This window comes from Coturnix japonica, chromosome 4 (genome assembly GCF_001577835.2).
Source record: "Coturnix japonica isolate 7356 chromosome 4, Coturnix japonica 2.1, whole genome shotgun sequence".
NCBI classification, from domain to species: Eukaryota; Metazoa; Chordata; class Aves; order Galliformes; family Phasianidae; genus Coturnix; species Coturnix japonica.
Window position 1 is genome coordinate 24133744 of NC_029519.1, and position 20255 is coordinate 24153998.

At 34.3% G+C, this 20255-nt stretch overlaps 1 long non-coding RNA gene across 2 annotated transcripts in view; it reads left to right on the forward strand.

The window, feature by feature from the left end:
* LOC107313123 overlaps window positions 1-18361 on the forward strand; it is a 36414-nt gene extending 18053 nt beyond the window's left edge. Inside the window, exons 3-5 of one of the 2 annotated variants that reach the window (XR_001554817.2) lie at window positions 4464-4595; window positions 17574-17638; window positions 18197-18361. This is a non-coding gene — a long non-coding RNA (uncharacterized LOC107313123). Of the gene's footprint in view, window positions 1-4463; window positions 4596-4968; window positions 5885-17573; window positions 17639-18196 lie in introns of those variants that run through there. The other variant, XR_001554819.2, reaches the window with a different exon arrangement.
* Window positions 18362-20255: the final 1894 nt, after the last annotated feature.

A 20255-nucleotide genomic window follows, 5' to 3' on the forward strand; every position in this document is an offset into this window, starting at 1 on the left:
GAAAAGGGAGTGGGATAAAACAGCGACAATCTAAGGAGGAAAAACTTATTTTACTAAATATGATACCGAAATACAAGATAACACAATATAATATAATTGAGGCTAACAAATTGAACGAAACAGAGAGAGAGAGTCCCGCGAAAACCGAGAGGCCTACTGTGAACTCTAGGCGACACGGTGGAACGCTTCCCACTCTCCGAGAAGTTCGAGAGAAGAAGGAGGGCACTCCAGCCTGGGAACGAGATTATACAGCGTCCTGGTCCGGTGACTTATCATTAACCCTGTTGTTCTCTGGGATATGTAGTCTTCTTCTGTGGACTGCACATTCAATAGAAGTATCCATACTTTACATGATGTTATGATGTGGAATACTGATACTGATAGCAAAATTACAAAACCATGACATTCCACCCCTTATTCTACATTATTACATCATGGTAAATATATATATATATACATATATATACACGTATGTAAAATTATGATAGCTAAACAGTAGAATTACATGTAACATAACTAAATGTACAACTATAATAACTAAAATACACTACACATGCAAACATATATACATATAAATACATAAAATTATTGACTGCACTCCCCCAGCATCAAATTCCCTTGTGGCACACATTGAACATCCCCATCCTTCTGCATTACCACCAAGTGCACCCAGGTCCCTGGCAAAGACAGTTCCACGGATAGGTTTGCCCTTTCCAGAAGCTGGAAGGACCCAAACAATTTTCCCAACATGTTCTTTACATGTACAACAGGGACCTTATCTCCTTCTACAGTGTGTAGGGGGCTAGATTGACTAGGACCATCACGATTGACAGATCCTCTAGTATTCACCAACCAAGTGGCTTCTGCCAGATTCTTCTCCCAGTGCTTAAATGTTCCGCCACCCATTGCTTTCAACATAGTTTTCAACAACCCATTATATCGTTCAATTTTACCAGAAGCTGGTGCATGGTAGGGAATATGATAAATCCACTCAATGCCATGATCTTTGGCCCAAGTATTTATAAGGGAATTTTTAAAATGTGTCCCATTATCAGATTCAATTCTTTCTGGGGTGCCATGTCGCCACAGGACTTGTTTCTCAAGACCTAATATGGTGTTTCGAGCAGTAGCATGGGTACTGCGTATGTTTCAAGCCACCCAGTGGTTGCCTCTACATGGTGAGTACATAACACTTACCACTGCCACTTACTTTACATGATGTTATGATGTGGAATACTGATACTGATAGCAAAATTACAAAACCATGACACGGTCATAGAATCGATCCCTGAGTAATGACACTCATTGCCAGAGTCCACTTGTACACTGAGTCATTGACTGCAAACCTCTGAATATGATCATCTAGCCAATTCCTTGTCCAGCAAGTAGTGTGTCCATCAGATCAATTCTTCTTCTGTTTGGTGACCAGGATGTCCTGTGGGTCAGAGTCAAATGCTTTGCACAAGTACTGGCAGATGGTGTTAGTTACTTTTCCTCTATCCACTGTTACTGTAACTTCATTATAAAAGACCACCAAGTTTGTCAGGCATGATTTGCCCTTAATTAGACCGTGCTGGTTACCACCAATCACCTTGTCTTTATTTTCCATGTACTTTAGTAGGGCCTTCAGGAGGATCTACTCCATGATCTTGCTAGACACAGAAGTGATATTTTATTTAAGCCATTTGATTACTACATTTCTTCTCATTTTTACTTTCAAACATTTAAGCATTTTGATGGTGAGGTATTGTTCTGGCATCCATATTTGAATAGGATGTTGATATTGTTGATTTTTTTTTTTTTTGAATAACCTATAACCATTCATTTATTAAAACCTGATTTATTTTTTTTTCATGTTTTTGTTGCACCAAGAAAAATAAAATTGCCCTTTACATTTTTTCAATCTACTCAAAGTAACTAAGTAATACCTTTTGTAATTCAGGATTGTGTAAGTCTGCTATAGCAAGATGTTGGCTTAGCTAATGCAGTAAAAAATATAACAGTATTATGGTGATAGAGAAAATAGAACTTCAATACAGCATTAACTTTTTATTAATGTTTTCCTTGCTAAAGCATGTTTCAGCAGAAGTGAGTTTAGCTTCCAAAGCTTATAACACAGAATTGCAGGGTCTGTATATCAGAGAATTTCTGTACTGAACTGGCATTTCATTAAAATAAATTGTATTAATATCTAGACATACTTAATGCTAACCATTACAGAAATTCAACAATTATCACCATAAATATTACTCATATTTTGAAGATAGATAAATAACAAATAGAAATATAATTTCTCCCTTTGATTAAAACTCAATGAAGCATTTAATATAGCCTCTTGCACTTTATTTTACACTTTAGCAAATGGCTTTAAGAAGTATAATCAAAGTTCATGTGCTTGCAGTAATGACAACATCTTTCTTTTCTATGCACTGGAACATTACAACAGAAAATATGTACTTATGATTTTTATTTTTTTTTTCTCCTGTATGGGGCTCCTACAGTATCTTTGGAAGCCACTGAACCTGGAATGAAAGTAACATTTGTAATTAAGATCTGCACATTTTAAGTGATATATTTTTTTCCCCCCTAAATGGCTTAACCTTCAGGAAACCCTATAATTCAGAGGTGTCACTTCTGAGTTGACTTTATTTCAAAGGGAAGAAAAAATATGGCCATTGCTGCACCATCTATCAATCATGTATTAATCTCTCTAATATAATGCAGCTTAGACCATGATTGCTTTCTTCTATGAAATTAATTTGTATGAAAGTCTAGATCTAAGTAAGCTTTAGAGAAGTTTTATGGACAGGAGTCATTATCCATAATGTTGAATATATTATTTAAAATTTTGATCCCGTTGAGGAAAAAAAAACAAACAAAAAAACTCATTCTAATTGTTTTTATTCATTTTGAGGTTTTTCGGTGATTATTAAAATGAGGAACTGTGTACAAAACTTAGTAAACCTATTTATAAATAGGCAGGTAAGGAATCTGAAATCTTAATTCCTGTTCAGTTTATCTTAAAAACATGAGTACATGTACAAATGTACATATGATACTGACTTTTTAATGCTTATATTCAGAATTGATATCCATTTAGAGGAGGGGGAAGGAAATGTAAAAATGTAAAACCTCTCTTTGCCCAAGTAAAAACATGTAATCTGCAATCTCTGTAGATTTCTCAGCTCCCAGCAGTTTTGTGCCTCAACTGACTTGATTTAAATTGAAGAAGATTATTGGTGCTATTGGAGTGTGTCTGCCATACATTTGAGAAGAAGAGAGACCAAAATAGTCTTAAGCAAATAAGAGACTCAATGGCATTATATGGATCTTGAATGATTTAGGAGTTGGTGGTAGCAAGAAGGAAGGATTTCTCTTGTGATCTAGTAATTTTCTTTCCAAATATTCAGTGCCTGGTGCATTACTGTCACTGCCATTAGACCCAAGTATGAGGTTTTTCCACTCTTTTTTAAATTTATTTTCCCCTTTCTCTCTCCAGCTGAGACCTGTGGCTTTAATTATGCTGATAATATGGAGATGGTTGGTCTATGTAGCCTCTGCAAGCTTGTCTATTGCTTCTTATCTCTGCCACACTTTAAATGTTTTTATCAGTTTGCTTACGGGAGTAGGAATGTTTCATAGCTTCACTGGTTATAATCGTATACAGTCTATTTGTTCTGATACAGTGCTGTATGCACTAGGTTACATAAGAAAATGGAGCATCTATCTTTAGAAGTTTATGAATTTGAATCAATGCCTGAATCAATGTGTTTAAATGTTCAAGTTGTTTAAAATTCTGCTAAATTGTTTATAAATGTTAATCACCATCATTTCATGAAGCATCTATGAGAATCATTTCTTCATGTTTTTCAACTATGGTATGAGCAACTGATATTCAAATTTGTCAGTAAAATAGTATTTTAATAATGGAATTAGTGTTTTGTTTTTTTAAAAGATGTGTAATGATGGTTGAAATTTTTATTTAAACATTTTATTCTGTAAATAAATATTCTTTAAAACAAACTTTGTTACATTGTATCAGTTTTGCAGTGATGGATTTATGATGCAAATTAATGTTAAAATGAAGGAAACTGACTGATTCCCTTTTCTAAGAAAATCAAGTAGAGTGGATGTGACTTGAGGCTAGACTGGCAGAGATCTAAGTCCAATTATCCATGCCTAACTACCTGCTTCAGGTCTTCCAACTTCCAGACAAATTTGCTGTTTTGCTGTTGACGAGTTTGCTGTTATGGAATTGTTACTTTTCTCTTTTTTTTTTTTTTTTTTTGTTGTTGTTGTTTTCTTTTCCTTATTATGCATAAAGCATCAAGAGAAATAAATAGTGGAAAACATCAGTAAGTAATATGGAATGGAAAACATGCTTGTGTTTATATCAATAGTAAATGTAGCAATACACACATACACCTGTAGTAATTGAAAATTATATTTTCATCTTCACACAGTTTCCAGCTCTTGGACTATGGAAATATGAAAAAGAAAAGAACAGAGAAAGAGCTGTAAGGATAACACAAAGCTAAACCCCAGAACAGTTCATCTTCCTTAATCCTTGAAGAGCTTCAGAGAGAATTTATTTGGTACCCTTATAGTGGTTTTTTTTTTGGTTTTTTTTTTTTTGACCCATAAAAAAAATTATTTGCAAAAACCCTGTTTGTACTTTCTGAGTGTATCTGAAAGGTGTGATTAGTTGCACTTGGTTACAATATGAGTTTCTGCCTTTGGTTTGTTATTGCTTAGGAAGATACCAATTAATATGACTTATCCTTTCTAAAAATCGAATTAACTACTATAGGCAAGGAGTATTTCTAGTTAAAGGTATTTTTTCATTCCCTGCCAAAATACTTTAAAAAAAGTGATAAAATGATTCTACTCTGTGGGAACATATAGGCAACATGAGTCTAAGCAGACACGGTGTCAGTTTTGATTTTGCTATTCTTCATTATGTTTCAGTATTACAGTCAAGAGCTTATTGCTGATGAAAGTGAACATCATGCACTGAAATGTCAAGCTTATAAACTGCTGCCTCCCACTGAAGTCTTCTCCTTTTTTGTCTGTCTTGAAGAAAAGAGCGTCAGATGACTGTTGTGCTGTCAGTTACAAAGAGGAGTCTGAGCTCCATGTAGGGCTTCTGCTAGTTTGCTGCTATTAGGATGCTCTTGCTAGTCAAGTAAGGGAGGTAGAGTTGACATCAAGAAAACAGACTTTTGGGTATGAAGGATTATTAAACTTTATAAGATATTTAGATGTGTAGCTCTTTAGAGGACAGGCAAGTAGCCAGCAGGTACTAGACTACATATGGTTTAGGGTGATGAGGGTGGTAAAAGTAAAGAGTGCAACTTTTTTTAAAGTGGTTATGAGACTTCCTTCCTAATCACCATTAGTTCAGTATTTTCTATACTGACAGGCTGCAGTATATAAACCTAAAAATAAAATTACAGGGGCCTTATTAAAGTGTTACATTCTGAAGTTCATCCTGGGCTGAGTTACAGAAGATCTTGTTTGCTAGATATTAAAAGTCTACCCACCTTTCTGAATTTATTTTCGTTTCCTGAGGAGAAGAGTAAGGATTTTTCTTTTTTTTTTTTTTTTGTCTGGGAATCTTCTAAATAAGCAAATTGAAACCCCTTACAAGGTAAAATACTCTGTGTTGAGAGAATTTCCATTACTGTGATCTGTGATTTTGTATCTTACTGTTACTAGCCAATCTGCTGTTAGTTAAAGGTGAAATTTGCTGGCTTAGGCCATAGAGAGAAACAGTATGTAAATCAAATGCACATGTTTTGGAACCAAAAGTGTATGATGTATGAGACATAATCATGGAAAATAATTCCAAGTCTTTAAATATATTGCTTACTTTGTATGCTAATGTACCTGTTAAATGTGTCATGATTTTTTGGAAAAAAAAAAAAAAAGGACAGATAGAAAGGAAGGAAGTGTAAAAAAAATACTTCAGTTTTCAAAGGTTCAAAAAGAAACTCTAACAAGTATTCAGGAAGTGTAGGTCACGGTTTTGCTTTCCCGGTTAGCTGTTTTGTTTTTATTTTTTCACTTTGAATTGTATTTTCCTATGGACTTCTTGAAGCCTAGTGACAGACATTGGATTAGATCATCTGCTGCTGCTGTCTGGAGCACAATTCATTGCAAGCTGAGCCTGGATAATCAATTAATTTTATGAATTTTGATATGTGTATTGGAGCAGAAGATATTAATCAAAAAGTCATATTCTATGATTAAGATAACATTTCTTCAGTCATTTTATGTTCCACGTACAATTAGACAATAGCAAAGCAGAGACAGAACAGCCGTCTTAACAGCAGTAATACACAGAATAATTCTTGTAATAAAACTCATTAGTGATATAAATGTTAAACGTGTTTCAAATCTCTTTCATAAAAGCTAACATCACAGTTATATGTTGCTAGTGGATAACTTTATGTAACCTTCCATCTACTGTATTTGTATTTAAATTGGAAAAAAAACCCCATGAATTTGATCAGCTTTGGCCCTTTTCTATTAGCTATTACTAAAACATTATTTGCTTCAGGATAATATTGTGTCCACACCTAAATCTTATCCTAACTCATGATTGTTTTATAACCTGTATTTTGTTTTCCATTAAAGAAAAGAGTAAGTTTCAGACTGATTATCTGCAATACAGACAGATTTAAATTTTGTGGATAGGTGATAATGCTGAATTTTAATCTTGATGACAGTTTGTTTTCAGTAAAATATGAGTGTAATGGTTACATTATTTTTGTGAGATGTATACGTTAATTACATCTATAAGTATTTGCATGTATTTTAAGAGTTCTCATGAGGCTTATCACCGTAATAGAAAATACCTATAGACATTTTGTTACTGTGAAAGTAATTTAGAGATAAATCAGATAGATACTGTTATATATTGAAATATTTTCTTATGTCAAATATAGATTGAGTGCCTTTGTTAGTATATTTTTATGCACTATAGTTATGTGATATAAACATAGGTGTTTGTGGTATTCTAAACAATCTGCATTGTTACATATCATTTCAACATTCAAAAAACTAAAACATGACTGTCATTAAAACTGTGGTAGATATTGTGTATTCAGACAGACTAAGACTTTTGTTACCTTAAAATGTTTATGGTCTAGATAGACTTGAAGTAATACTGAGTTTTGACTCCTCTTGTGTGGAGATAAATCAAGTCTGGCATAATTTACTTACAGGCATTGCTGAGTTGTTTGAATGACTCCCTGAAGATGTGTAGAAAATAACGTAAAAAGGGAATGACCTGAATGCCTTAACTCTTCTGGGATTTCCATAGGACAGAAAATATATTTCTTTTACCTATTTTGTTTTGTTTTTCCAGTTTATTTTTAACAATTAACATTAACTAATCATCAATGTTTTATCCACCAATATTGGTGGTAAATTTTTTCCTTGGAGAATGAATTCTTTCACTATTGTAACCCTTGACCAGGTTAGGAAGAAAACTCAAAACATTTTAATTTTCCCTTGCACTACTCTGGAAAAAAATCTTAAAGATTTTGAATTGGTAATTAATTTTTTTCTCTTCTCTTACTTCCATTTTTGTATGGATTTCTGTTCTCTTTTTCGTCTGCTATCACCTTTGTATAAGTAATATATATATTTATAAGGTCTATTAAAAGAGGAATGAGGAAATGCTGGCCTTCTGGAATTTTTATGTATTCTAAAATTTGACCATTGAAAACTCCATTTGCTATATAGACCAAAATTACATTCCATATAATTAAGTTCATTTTTATGCAAAAGCATATTCTTACCTAAAAATCCTGCTCTCTATTTAAATAAATCTACCACATAACATGATCATTAATTTGAAGGCATATTGTTAAAGCGCCATGGAATATCTGAGTTGCTGAGATACTAACCCAAGGACATCTTCAGCTTTAATAGACAAAACATAGATGTAACCTGGTACTTATTTTCATCTGATATGAAAAAGTTTAGTACAAACTGGTACTGGTAGGTAGCAAACTGAAATAAATGTACTTCAGTGATGTCAAAGATGCTAAAACCAGCAAAATGTAGAGGGGCTTACAAGAGAGGAAACAGTTAATCTCCATTGTCTGCAATTATTAAATAGGTTAATAATAAATATTAAATAGAACACAAATAGTTTGAGATATTCTGCATTGGAAGAAATAAGGAACTGGAGAACCAAAGCTGAAGTCTATACATATTAAGGAGTTCTTGATTTTAAAGAGAGTTATCATTTCAAAAAGTTAGCAGAAATAATATTTTTCTTAAAACACAAGCAAACAAAAATCCCCAAACTACACAAAAAGAAAGAATTTGTCAGGAGATAAATTCAGAGCTGATATTTTTATTTAAATGTTATTCCATCTTGAAGTCTCCTTGCTAGCAATAAAAACACGATAAATTATTAACTAATTGGAATAACTAATTATATTTATACCCACCAACTCAAATGTTTATAATTATCTTTACTGTCCAAGTAAACACAAGAATACCTCACAACCAAATCCAGAGATTCAAAGCGGTTCTGAAAAGAGTAAACTGTAGACATGTTTTGACTTGCTTCTGCATCTTTCATAAACAATAGATTAGCAGTCCATTTACCTAAATCAAGTTGCAATTACCATGAAAAGTTTGTCACTCAGACTCCACAACCTACAGAGTTGCATGACACTGCTTGGGAAAAGAGAAAGTAAAGTTTTTTAATATTGCTGATAAATGCCTAATTTCAGACCTAGATTAAATGCAAAGCAGTATTTGTTGTTTGGAGTTAAGCAAAATCTTGTAGTGTCTAATTTATTTATTTATTTTTTTAAATCTAAATGGTAGCCAGAATGTAATGCTCTATCTGAAAATTTTAAAATTCAAATGAGTTGTAGTTATGACTTTATCTCAAGAACACATAATTTATAAATTCCTTTTTCTGAAGAACTCTGGTTTAAGCTCGTTGTACTGCTTCCAGACTTCTAGACTTCTTGTACTTATGTCTCAGGTTAAAGACTTTCTCCTGCATTGTGAGCACTTCAGTGTAATGTGAAAGTGGAAACTGTAGACCAGTGCTTAAAGTATTCTCTTCAGTGTTTAAATTTTCCTGCCAAGTTCAGCTGACAGGTATTTATTTTTATTCTTAGTAGTAAGATGTTATTTGATAGGAATATACAGATTTGCTTGGTAAAAATACCACATTTTTATTTTTTAATTTTTTTTCCCATCTGCTGCTTTTTTTCTTTCCAAATAGCAACTCAGCTAAGTAGGAGAAGCTCTGTAGTACGAAATGCTGTTTAAGTAAATTGAGTAACTCAAGATGTAGCAGGTGTAATGGAGGTGAAAGTCCTTCAAATTACGCTTAAGATATTAAAAGATACTGTGCTTTTAGGGTGGAATATCAATGATGACTTCGGATCATTGATGAATTTCAGGGACTGATGCATGGCTGGCCTGTCATGTTCCCAGCTTGACTCTAAATGTCATTTTTCTAGTAGTGAAATACATGGAGGGGTTGGGGAACCCAAAGCAGCTCTTACCACAAACTTTTTTATGATCCTGTCCTTGTGAGTGGTGAAGTGCAATGTTAATGTTTTTTTTGTTGTTTTTGTTTTTTTTTTTTGCACTGAGGCTTCTTGGGTTCCTTAGAGGTAGGAATGAATCCCATTCTTTAGAGTGAGGACAGGTGAGGGACAAGCACTAGCAGAAGAAGCTTCCTTACCCTGCCTCATTACTGAATCTGGATTTTGAGCTTGAGACATTGCCTCTTCAGAAACTCCCAGGCTCAAAAGGTACTTCATTACCCTCTGCGCTGACATTGCCAAGAGTGCCAATTAGTTCCAGGAGGTATTTGTGGCTGTAATAGAATTCCCTCTCTGAGAGAAATAGTAATAATGTCAGGAGCACACTATCAGGTCTAGGCTCACTAAGTCTCCAGTATATTACCTTAGCTGAATGCGTAGTAATTTCGTTAATCGCAGTAAGTCACACTACTTGGAATACAAGCAGGTCTGTTTCACCTGTCATGTGTCTGAGTCAGCTTTCTACAACTCATAAGTACCTCCTGAACAAGGTTAGTCCTTTGATTTCTGAACTCATCAATTTGCCTATTACCCCACTGCAGTTATGCTGAATGACTGGTCTATTTTCAGATCTATGTACTTTTTCAGTCTGAAAAAAATATTACTAAATGTGTTTATTTGTTTTTTATTGAATTTTACTTTTTTTTTAATATTAATGAATATTTTCTGGTTCTTATTTTTCATTTCATTCTGCTGTTCCATTAGACATTTATTTCATAGTACATACTTTTTCATTGAAAACTAATGCAAATTACTAGTAAAATGTCATCCCCATGTTACATTATTGTTCAATTTAATCTTCTTTGCAGTTAGGAAAGATTTCTTGAATTTGTGTCCATTCCAATCATTATTTTCCTTAGTCCATTGTAAGAAAATAGCTTATGCTTTTTTTCATGTGCATTATTTATTCTTTGCCTAATGCTTTGACATTACTGCCACTCCAGATTCTGCTTGTTTCCTTACTTTTCCAGGTAACGTACATTTACTAGAGATATGGAATATATGGAAAGGAATGAATTGTCTTTTTGCAGTGGTAAAAGATGAGGGCAAATTATTTTTCCCTTGCATTGTAAAAGGATAAGAGACTACCTTTTAAGTCACACACGTGGATTAGAAAGTTATGGCGCATGAGCTCTTGATCTAGCATTTTGCAGTACATGATCTGTTCCCCAGATGCTTATTTTCAGGTGATTAATTTCAAAGATTTTTCAGGTGATTTTTAAGGTTACTAGTGACTTCTGCACTACCTTCCTAATGCCTTGAGTCAAAATAATATTGAGTACAGACTTATCTACACTAAATGTAAACACAACTGCTGCTTATATTTAGCGGTTGTCAATTCCAGCGGTAGGCTTTTTAATATTGTAGTTCTAAATGTGTGTACTTATAGTATGGTAGATAGTTATTATAGATAAGAATTATAGATAAGTATTCGGAAAAATACCCAAACCCCAAATATGAAAGACCTCATCATCATCTTTATAAAGGGCAAAAAACAAACCAAAGACTTATGTCCTCTTTTCAAATTGTATGTGCCCATTAAATATTGAAAATTGTCTACAGTAAGAAACAGTTCAGGAATTCATTTCAATTTGCTCCCTTGGAGTTTTACTAAAATTTCTCCTGATGGGCTGTTACTTATATACATTAATTTCTTGGGATAATTTGCTCTCCAACATCAAAAGAAGATTTCCCTAATCAACAGATAGACCTAAATACATAGACATCTTTCATCACTGATACATTTCATCACTAATGAATTAATTAGCAGTGTTCTCCAGAGGGGAAACATTTTTCCAGGTTTTAAAGTGAATATCTTTGAAATTCTTCTATTCAATAAACAGTATGATGTCACTAGACATAAGAGGGGTGGGAGAAAGGTCTACTTTTCCCCTGCTTTTCATCTTAAATAGTACATACCACATAAACTCTGAACCTGTTTCCTCATTAGATGTAGAAAAATACTAAGCATGGTCAGCAACACATAAAATATAAAGGACTTCAAATAATATATAATAAATTATATAAAATATATTTTTCTTAAGTTTTTTATTATTTGCCAAACAAATTAAGTATTTCTATTTAATTGACAATGTCATTTTGCATGTGAATACTTTTTTTTCTTCTGAATTTATTCAATTAATCAAGATCTATAATTACTGAGAACAATTATAAGTTACTGCTATGAAATAGAATTTGATACAGGATCAGCATAGGAAACTGAGACGTAGCAGATTTAATTGATTTTACATGGGACTTATAAATGTGAATAATATATAAAGCAATAAGGGTGAACATCATGGAATATTTGTTAATCTGTCAGAGTTCAGTGTATGTATGTATCTGGTTCGATGAACTGAAATCTTATAATAGACTTTTGGAAGAGAGATCGAAAACTGCTGAATTTGGTTTCTTAATCTGACTCATTTCACTGAACAGTCTTACTTTTAAACAGACATTGATGAGAAGAGTGTATACCCTGATGACTCAAAAAAAAAAAAAAAAAATTAAAAAATAAATGTCTAACAGATGGCTTAGCTACTACAGATGTAAAAATGCAAATAATTTGAAACTATGTTAAGTTATACTTAGCAATTATTCATTTGCTAAGGTAGTTTACATGGCTGTGGAAGTAGCTGGTTTATTTCCCTTAGAAGACAAATTTTCCTAACTCTGTAAAATAAAGTTCCTCCTGCTGAAATTAAAAAAAAAAAAAAAAAAAAAGTTGCTTTCCAAGGATGCAATAATTAATATTTGAATTTATTTAGTAGACAAGGCAGATAAGACAGCCTCTACAAAGTATTTCAGAGCATTTTCAGGACATTTCTAAATTATACGGACTGATGATTCCAACAAAGCTGTGTTATTGGGTTTTATTTTGGCCCTGTTATTAAAGCTTCCGTTTGCCTATAGCCTAATTCTGTTAATGGAAGATGGTGATCTTGTTTTTAGTTATAAGTTATCTATGACTCTCAGATGGCATCTAACCTTCTCTCACATGATTTATTGTAAATTCATGCCTTCCACTCAGTTTGGAAAATAATATCTTCAGGTTGTTTTTCTGGTTTGGTTTTTTTTTTTTGGTTTGGTTTTTTTTTTTTTTCTTGCTTTGTTATGGTTTTGTTTGTTTGTTTTTAATGTTTTCAAAGAAAACTGAAAAAATTTAAACAAAGATGCTAAGGCTTGCTTTTCCACTGCAGGACATATTGGTGGCTTCATTAAGTTATTCACATTTCAAGTCAGAAGAGTAAGGTCCTATGAGTGCAGTATATGAGGAAAAGACAGTAACGAACTGACTGATAGAGACAGAGCTTTGTAGCCAAACTCCTCTTGGCAGTCAATTTTCTGCAGTGATGTTAGGAGCAAGTAACAGAGAGTCTGCAGTGGGAAATCCGACATTAAGTAGGATGATGTGACTGGAACTTTGCAGAGAATAGCTTTGCAACTGTGAACTAAAATGTAGGTTACACATCTGGTCAGAGGCATGTGTCACTGATGGAATAAGAACCTCTGCTATTTCTTAAATGACATTAAAATTAATGCTATACTTCCATCACTTTGCTTCTGCTACCCTGCCACGTGGTTTTCCATATTTTACAGTGCATACATCATTTGAGTTCTGAAGAAAATGTGCTTAGTCAAAAAGTCAGCTGTATTCAAATTATTCATAAGGGAAATTGCATCTTAGGCAATTAAAGTATGTGCTGGGCAAAAGAAAATGTTGCTTCCTGAAAGCAAAAAGCAGATGCTTCATCTACTAGAAATTCTATTACATATTCTTTTCTATTACTAAGTACCTAATATTGAAAAGAAGCTTGTTCTAATCAGGGAGGAATCATACAAGGTTATTGGGGAAAAGGCTTATTTCAGTTTACATTGGTACTTTTCTACTCTTCACATAGGCTGTCTTCCACTTCTATCAAATACAAAAAAAAAATAATAAAAAAAATAAAAATGTTCTGTACATTAGTGCTATTTTCCTTTGAAATGTTGAGGGAGATCAATCCTGAACAACATAAAAGAGTGCTTGGGGGCAATGGGGCAGTTATTTGAAGGAACAAGAGCACAGGTGTTTTTCTCAGTCCTATAAGTAGCAGGGGAAAATACCAAGAGGAACAGGAAAACCTACCTGATAACACATGGCAAAGATGCTGATGCCATTTATGGAATTCTTTGTTTTGTTTTGTTTTAGTTTATTTGTTTTAATCACAGTGCAGTTTATATGGTGGTGTGCATGCTGGAGACAGATAGGGTTCACCTGTCTCAAAGAGGAAAATGTATTCTAGACCAAGAGTTGCCAGGGCTCATTGAGAAGGCTTTTAATTAGGTGTAAAGGGAGAAGGAGATAAAACCAGGCTTGCTAGAGATGAGCCTAAGGGCAGCTTGCCGGGATTGCCAAGGATACTGAGGTGTCCAGAGAAGGATAATGAAGCTGATGAAGGGCATGGAGCATAACTGTGAGGGAACTGGTATTGTTTAATATGAAAAAGGGAAGGTTTAAGGTTGACCTTAGCATTCTCTATAACTACCTGTAAGGAAGCTGTAGTGGGGTGGGGACTGGTCTCTTTCTATATATCTGGTGATCAGATGAGAGGTAACGCCTTAAGTTGTGCCAAGGGAGTTTCAAGTTGAATATTTGGAAAATTTCCTCACCAAGGGAGTGGTGAGGTGCTGGAACAGGCTGCCAAGGGAAGTGTTGGAGGTTTTTAATAAACATATAGATGTAGCAGTTAAGGACATAGTTTAGTTGGCAATGCTGGTGGTGACAGGTTGACAGTTGGGCCTAGATGATCTTACAGGTCTTTTCCAACCTTAATGATTCTATGAATTGACTTCATTTTCAGCTTGGAGTGCAGTGATAGAGTAAATAGGAGAGCAAGACTGATGTGATGAGGCTTTGGATTCTGGAGTCATGATCCCCATATGGAAGTAGGGTTAATTTAGCTGAAAAAATTTAAGTAGAGTAGATCTGGAATAAGCAGTGCACTTTCATCATCAGTCTTTGATAATTTACTAGGAAGGGAAAAGAGCTAGGCCATATTTAAAATTAGTCTGAGGGAATAAGGTAGTATACTATATATCTTTTGCCCCCTTAGAATATAAATTACTCCATTCAAGCCATTAAAAAAATTGGTTTCTGCTAGATGTCTAGTTGCAAATCAGCAATTTATGACCTTTACAGCAAAACAGTACTATTTGGGTTGTTTTTTACCTATAAATGAATATCTCCTGTAAGCATTCTCCTAGACATATTTGTTTTTCTTTTTTTTAACTGAATTTTGCAAACTTGCATTGAAAAAGTGTATGAAATAAAAATAACTAAAGGCCCTATAGTTCCCGCCCCAACAATCTGTTTGATCATCAGATGCATTCACTGTTTATAGAAGGGGAACCCACTCTTTTCATTTCCAGTCTTGTCTGTCCATAGTGGGTAAAGTCTTTTTGAGTCCTCTTAATTCTGTACCAGTCTATTTCTCATATTCAAAGATTTGTGAAATTTCTTTTTCCTGTTTGTTCTCTGCAAACCTCTGGAAGTGCTAAGTAGAAAAGGGGTAAGCCATGTCAAACTGTTGCATGTGTTTCCAGAGTATGCAGAAATTTACAGAACCTGGACCTTGGCATCTCTTATTGTCTGGCTGAAGGGGCTGAGGTGATGAAACAGAAACCAGTCGTTGTCTTGGAAGATTGTACACAGGGAAGTGGAGTGCAGGAGCGCCTGTGGACAACTGGGACAAGATTTCTGTTCCTTCTTACTCTAGCCAACCAACAGAGCTGGAGGAGATCTTTGAGAGAAACTGCCGCTTTTCCAGCTAGCAGAAATCATCTGGTTTAAGGAGTATCTCTGAAAGGGGATTTTTATTTTTTCTGGTCTGTTTGGAGCCTATTTGCTGAGGTAGGTTTTACCTTTCTTAACCTCTTTGGTCCTTCTCAGTTGCTGCATCAGAAGGAGTGCTTAGGGACATATCATAACATTGATTTCCAGGCAGAACCCCACTGGGTTCTGTGGGAATTCTATCTTAAAAATCAATGGTATAGTATGATTCAAAATAATAAAAAGAGAGCAAAAGGGCACAGAATTTAGTTAATCTATGACCCGTGATGTTGGAAAGTTCATTAGTTACTTGCATCACACAGAGAATATACTGAGCAATGCTGTGCATGACTTGTTCAGAGACTGAATGCTTTTATTTTAACAAAGCTAGTTTACATAAATGGTGGAGAACTGCATTTGAGGCACAGAGTCTGTGACTTACCTTACAGTTTATCCAAACTTTTGAATGAACTTTCTGCACTATAGCTATACTTGTCACTCAAATGCAATCTTTCAATGCTGAAAACTATTATCTGCTCTTATGATACTATTATGATCTCTTATGATATCTTGTTGTTTCTATATCTTTGCCACTTTGTATTTGTCAGAAATTAAGGCTTTCATTTTGCTTTGGCTTTGTGATCTTCCAAGTGAACAATTCAGTTATCCCTCTTTCCAGTAAGCAAACTCCTTTTATTGGTTTCAGTACTTAATGTGTGAGATTTTGTTGTTGGCTTTTTTTTTTTTTTGTTAGTTTTTCTTTCTGCTTTTATGCCCACTTGTTCATATTTTCAAGAATTTTAACTAGAAGTCTGATTTTTGATGCTGGATGTAATGAAGTTCTGTGGCGCTGATTAGTTATTTGAAAAAGACAAATTGGTATCAATGATTGGGAAAAGAAAATCAATTTATTATATGTAAACTTATAGATATAAGCAAGAATAGGAATTGGACTTTTTTTTAAAAAAAGTTCCTGGGAATCATTATTTTCTATCAAAATGCATATATTTTATACGCTAGCATCTTAGATAAACCACAGTGCAGCCCCATGACTGCTTGTAACACTGATAACCTACTTTGAACATATAACTAGATTTTTGACAATGCAGGAGTTAATTACTGCTATGGGGAAAGATGCAAAAGTAAAGCAAAATAATGAAAAAGCATTTTTTCATTATTCTGCCCCCATGATTCGGAGGCACATATCAAATGTGTTCAGAATATACATATTTCTTCAAAAAGAGTAACTGAAAGAACAGTATCCCTGCATTTACTTTTGTTTTTACTTAATCTAACTGGAAGCAGAATAGTATTAGGGGTATCATTCATGTAATTACCAAGAAATACAGGCAATTCTACATGAGTAAAATGTTCAAACATTTTAAAAACTATTGTTGTGGTTTGAGGTTCACAAACATATAGAACATTATACTTGAAGAGGGGGAAGCAGTGGCAGTACTACTCTTAGGAAATGGATGAAAAATCTTCTGGGTATTAGCACAGAAACTTATTGGAGAGTAACCAAGGGAGCTCTAAGAAAGAGTTGCAGACTGAATCAAAGCTCAAAACATGTGAGGCTGTAGCTACTGATCTCTGACCTTACTAAATGTGAGATCTTGTATAGCAGCTTACACGGTTCATGTTCAGGTGGATAAGAGTAAATGCTGAGCAAATCTTCAGGTCTTTCCTCTTTCTTCTGTAAACAGTGTCTTGTTTGAACATACCTGGAATTTGTGGATTAGTGTGGGAGTCCAAATGTGGTTGCTGCTGCTTAAAGATAAATAGATATAAAATGAAAATATATAATCTTGGGGAAAGTAAACAATATATAAAATAAATAAATTATACCTTTCTGAAGAGGTGGATTTTGCTGAGTGAAGGCAGATTGATCTGACAGCCAGGAGTTGCTGGTGATGACTAGAGAGGAGAGAGGAATGAGTCTAATGTGGAAGCCCAAGGGGGCTTTCTGGAATTTTTTTCCCAACTATTTACAAAGAAAATACAGGGGCATCTAAGCCCCAAGCTGTAAAAAACAAGTACATGCTTTTTACACGATTGATTTGTGTCCTCAAGGATAGGGACACTAAGTGCAGTTGCAAGCACGATGTACTGTGGTATTTATAAAATATGTCCAAATTAAGCCCTATATTTTTCCTCCCTTACATGAACAGAATTTAAAGAAGACAAGAACGACAACTTCAGATTTTGAGATGAGAAGCAGACAAAAACAAGGAAGGTAAATTGATTTTTGTTATTTTTATTAGCTGCCTATATAAAGCTAGAAAATGATCAAAGGCAGATAATGCAGGTGTATGTTTAAACCTCTTCTATCTCATCTATACTGTTTATTTATTTTTGCAGCTTTAAAATTGAAATTTGAATTGCTCTACCTTGAAAATTTTGCTTTTTTAATTTTTATTTATTTATTTTTTTAAACTAATCAAACAAACCAAAATATACCCAAGGGAAAACAGACCTTGTTGAATTTGACTAAGTTAACAAATGGGAAATGAGGAAAAAAAAAATAATCTATTTTCATAAAATAAGACTTGTCTTATATTTCACTACAATTTACCATTTATTTCATTCAATCACTCATTTATGTCAGTGCCTTTTTGTGTATGTATCTATCCACAGCACACTTCTGTATATACTTTAGTCAGTTTTTGGGGTTAGATTTCCAGTGATCTTGAATTTCTGCAAGTACTCAATCAGATAGTATGTTTGCTACAACATGACAAGACATGCAAGCGATTTTTACATTATTCAACCAGTACTCTGTACCCTGCTACAGTTATCCTAGGATGTATCCTGTTGCAAGAAAAAGCCTGATAACTGTGATTTGGAAGTTTGTTGTAACTCCTGCAGAAGCTGGTCACCATGTGTATCTTCCCTGTAGTAGGTGTTTGATCTGGAACTGAGAGAGATTTTTTTATTTTTATTTTTTAAATTTAAGATATATACACAAATACACATATAATGAAGCCATGTATCTTTAAGTTTCTGCTCTTTTTCTTTAACGTTTGTTCCCGCTGTCCCCCCCCCCCCCCCCCCCCCCCCCATGGGTTGTAGAAAAAACAAGATTGATTGGACTTTCACCATCCAAATGATCTCTGCACAAAGGTATGACAGAAGAAATTGATTTTCACTTTTCATCAATATTTCTAAATTGTAACACATATTTTACACTAAAAAAAAAAAGATGCATCACCCTGTTTTTTATCAGCATTCCTGAAATAAAGAGCATTGCAAGCTACCAGCTTGGAAGTTTCAGATTAGTAATTTACAGCCTACAAATGGATTTCTTTCTTTCAATGATAAGTCAGTCAGTGAACCATTTATTGCACATGGATGATAGGTAATTCACTCACTGAATGTGTTTTTTTTTCTTTCTTTTTGGCATTTCTCCTCAAAGCTTGAGACAGAATGAATTTTGATTGAGACTTTCTGAACATTTCCAAAGTTTCATGCTTTATTTAGCTATTACCGGATGAGCTTTGATAAACCATGATGTATGAGCTGAGCATTCCCTTCATAAGTTTGGTGAGATTTTAATTATTGTTAATGTTAGAACTTGAAATACTGTTGTAAACCAGTTCGAACTACAACTTCATGTATTTTGCTTCATCATTTTTCCTGACTTGTAACTGATTTCATTGGCAATGTGCAAAGCTGCTCTGATCCCCCATATGTCCTCCACTTATGATTCTGTCTCAGGTAGGAGAAAGGAGCTTTTGTATCTCCAGAGAGACCACATTTTCTAGCAAATGTTGACACTCTTCAACATCTTTTACAGATGAACTTGTTTATCTACATGTGTTTAGCTTTCTGCTTTGATGGTTATATTCAGATAAATGTTACTATAAATCATATTTATTTTCCTAGGATTGGATGTGAAAATTCACCTCTGGGAGAGGTAAGAATGAAGCAGCTCATATTAGCTTAATAAAACAGCTGAACAAGACACATTTTCAATGCCATTTACCTATTAAACCCATTTCTTAGGACTTTGTGAGAGTCTGATGTAAAAATTTATCTGAAGATACATTCTAAAGACTGCTAGAAGACTTTAATATTGTTACAATGTAAACCCAAAGTTTAATTACTCATTTATTATGCACTTTTTGACTGAGCAGCATTACAATGCATATTTGTTATATATACACACATATAAATACAAATATAATTGCGGGGTGAATCTCACAGAGTATGTAATTTATTTCTCCAAAGATCTAATGATTCTAAGGAATTCTAATGACAGAGAATTCACCACTTTGCCTTAACGTTTCTATTTTTTTTTTAAATTATTATGTTGATGTGTGGAAGTCGCACTCTATAACCACAAAGTAGTTGTAAAGCAGGTCTGTTTAATGAGTGATGTGCATACACCCTGGTGCAAGGGGGATAGCTCCACCTGACTTGCACACCGTTAGGAGAAAGTGTGCTACAGATATAGGCTGAACTAACACATAATCAGTAGTTCGCAGGAATTCAGATACATATTCATTACAATCCTGAGATTGTATTAGCATGCGGTCCCTCCCCCCCGCGTGTGAGCAGTGAGTTGTGGGGGTAGTTGTAGGATGAAGGCTCATGGTATTCCTCACAAAGGCTAATCATCTTCCTTGCTGTAAACTTTTGACCCTCCGGGAAGGGCACCCCCCCAGCCTGTTCCAGCTTGCCCTGTGGACATCTAATCACCTCACTGTCTTAGGGCTGTTCCACCCTTATTTTTACGCCCTTCATCCCCTTTGTTATTCCAGACTAAGTGTCTGCAATCCCCATTCTTCTAACAACTTCTACATAAATCTTTAAACTACCCCAGTCCCAGTTTCTGTGAAGTCACTTTCTCT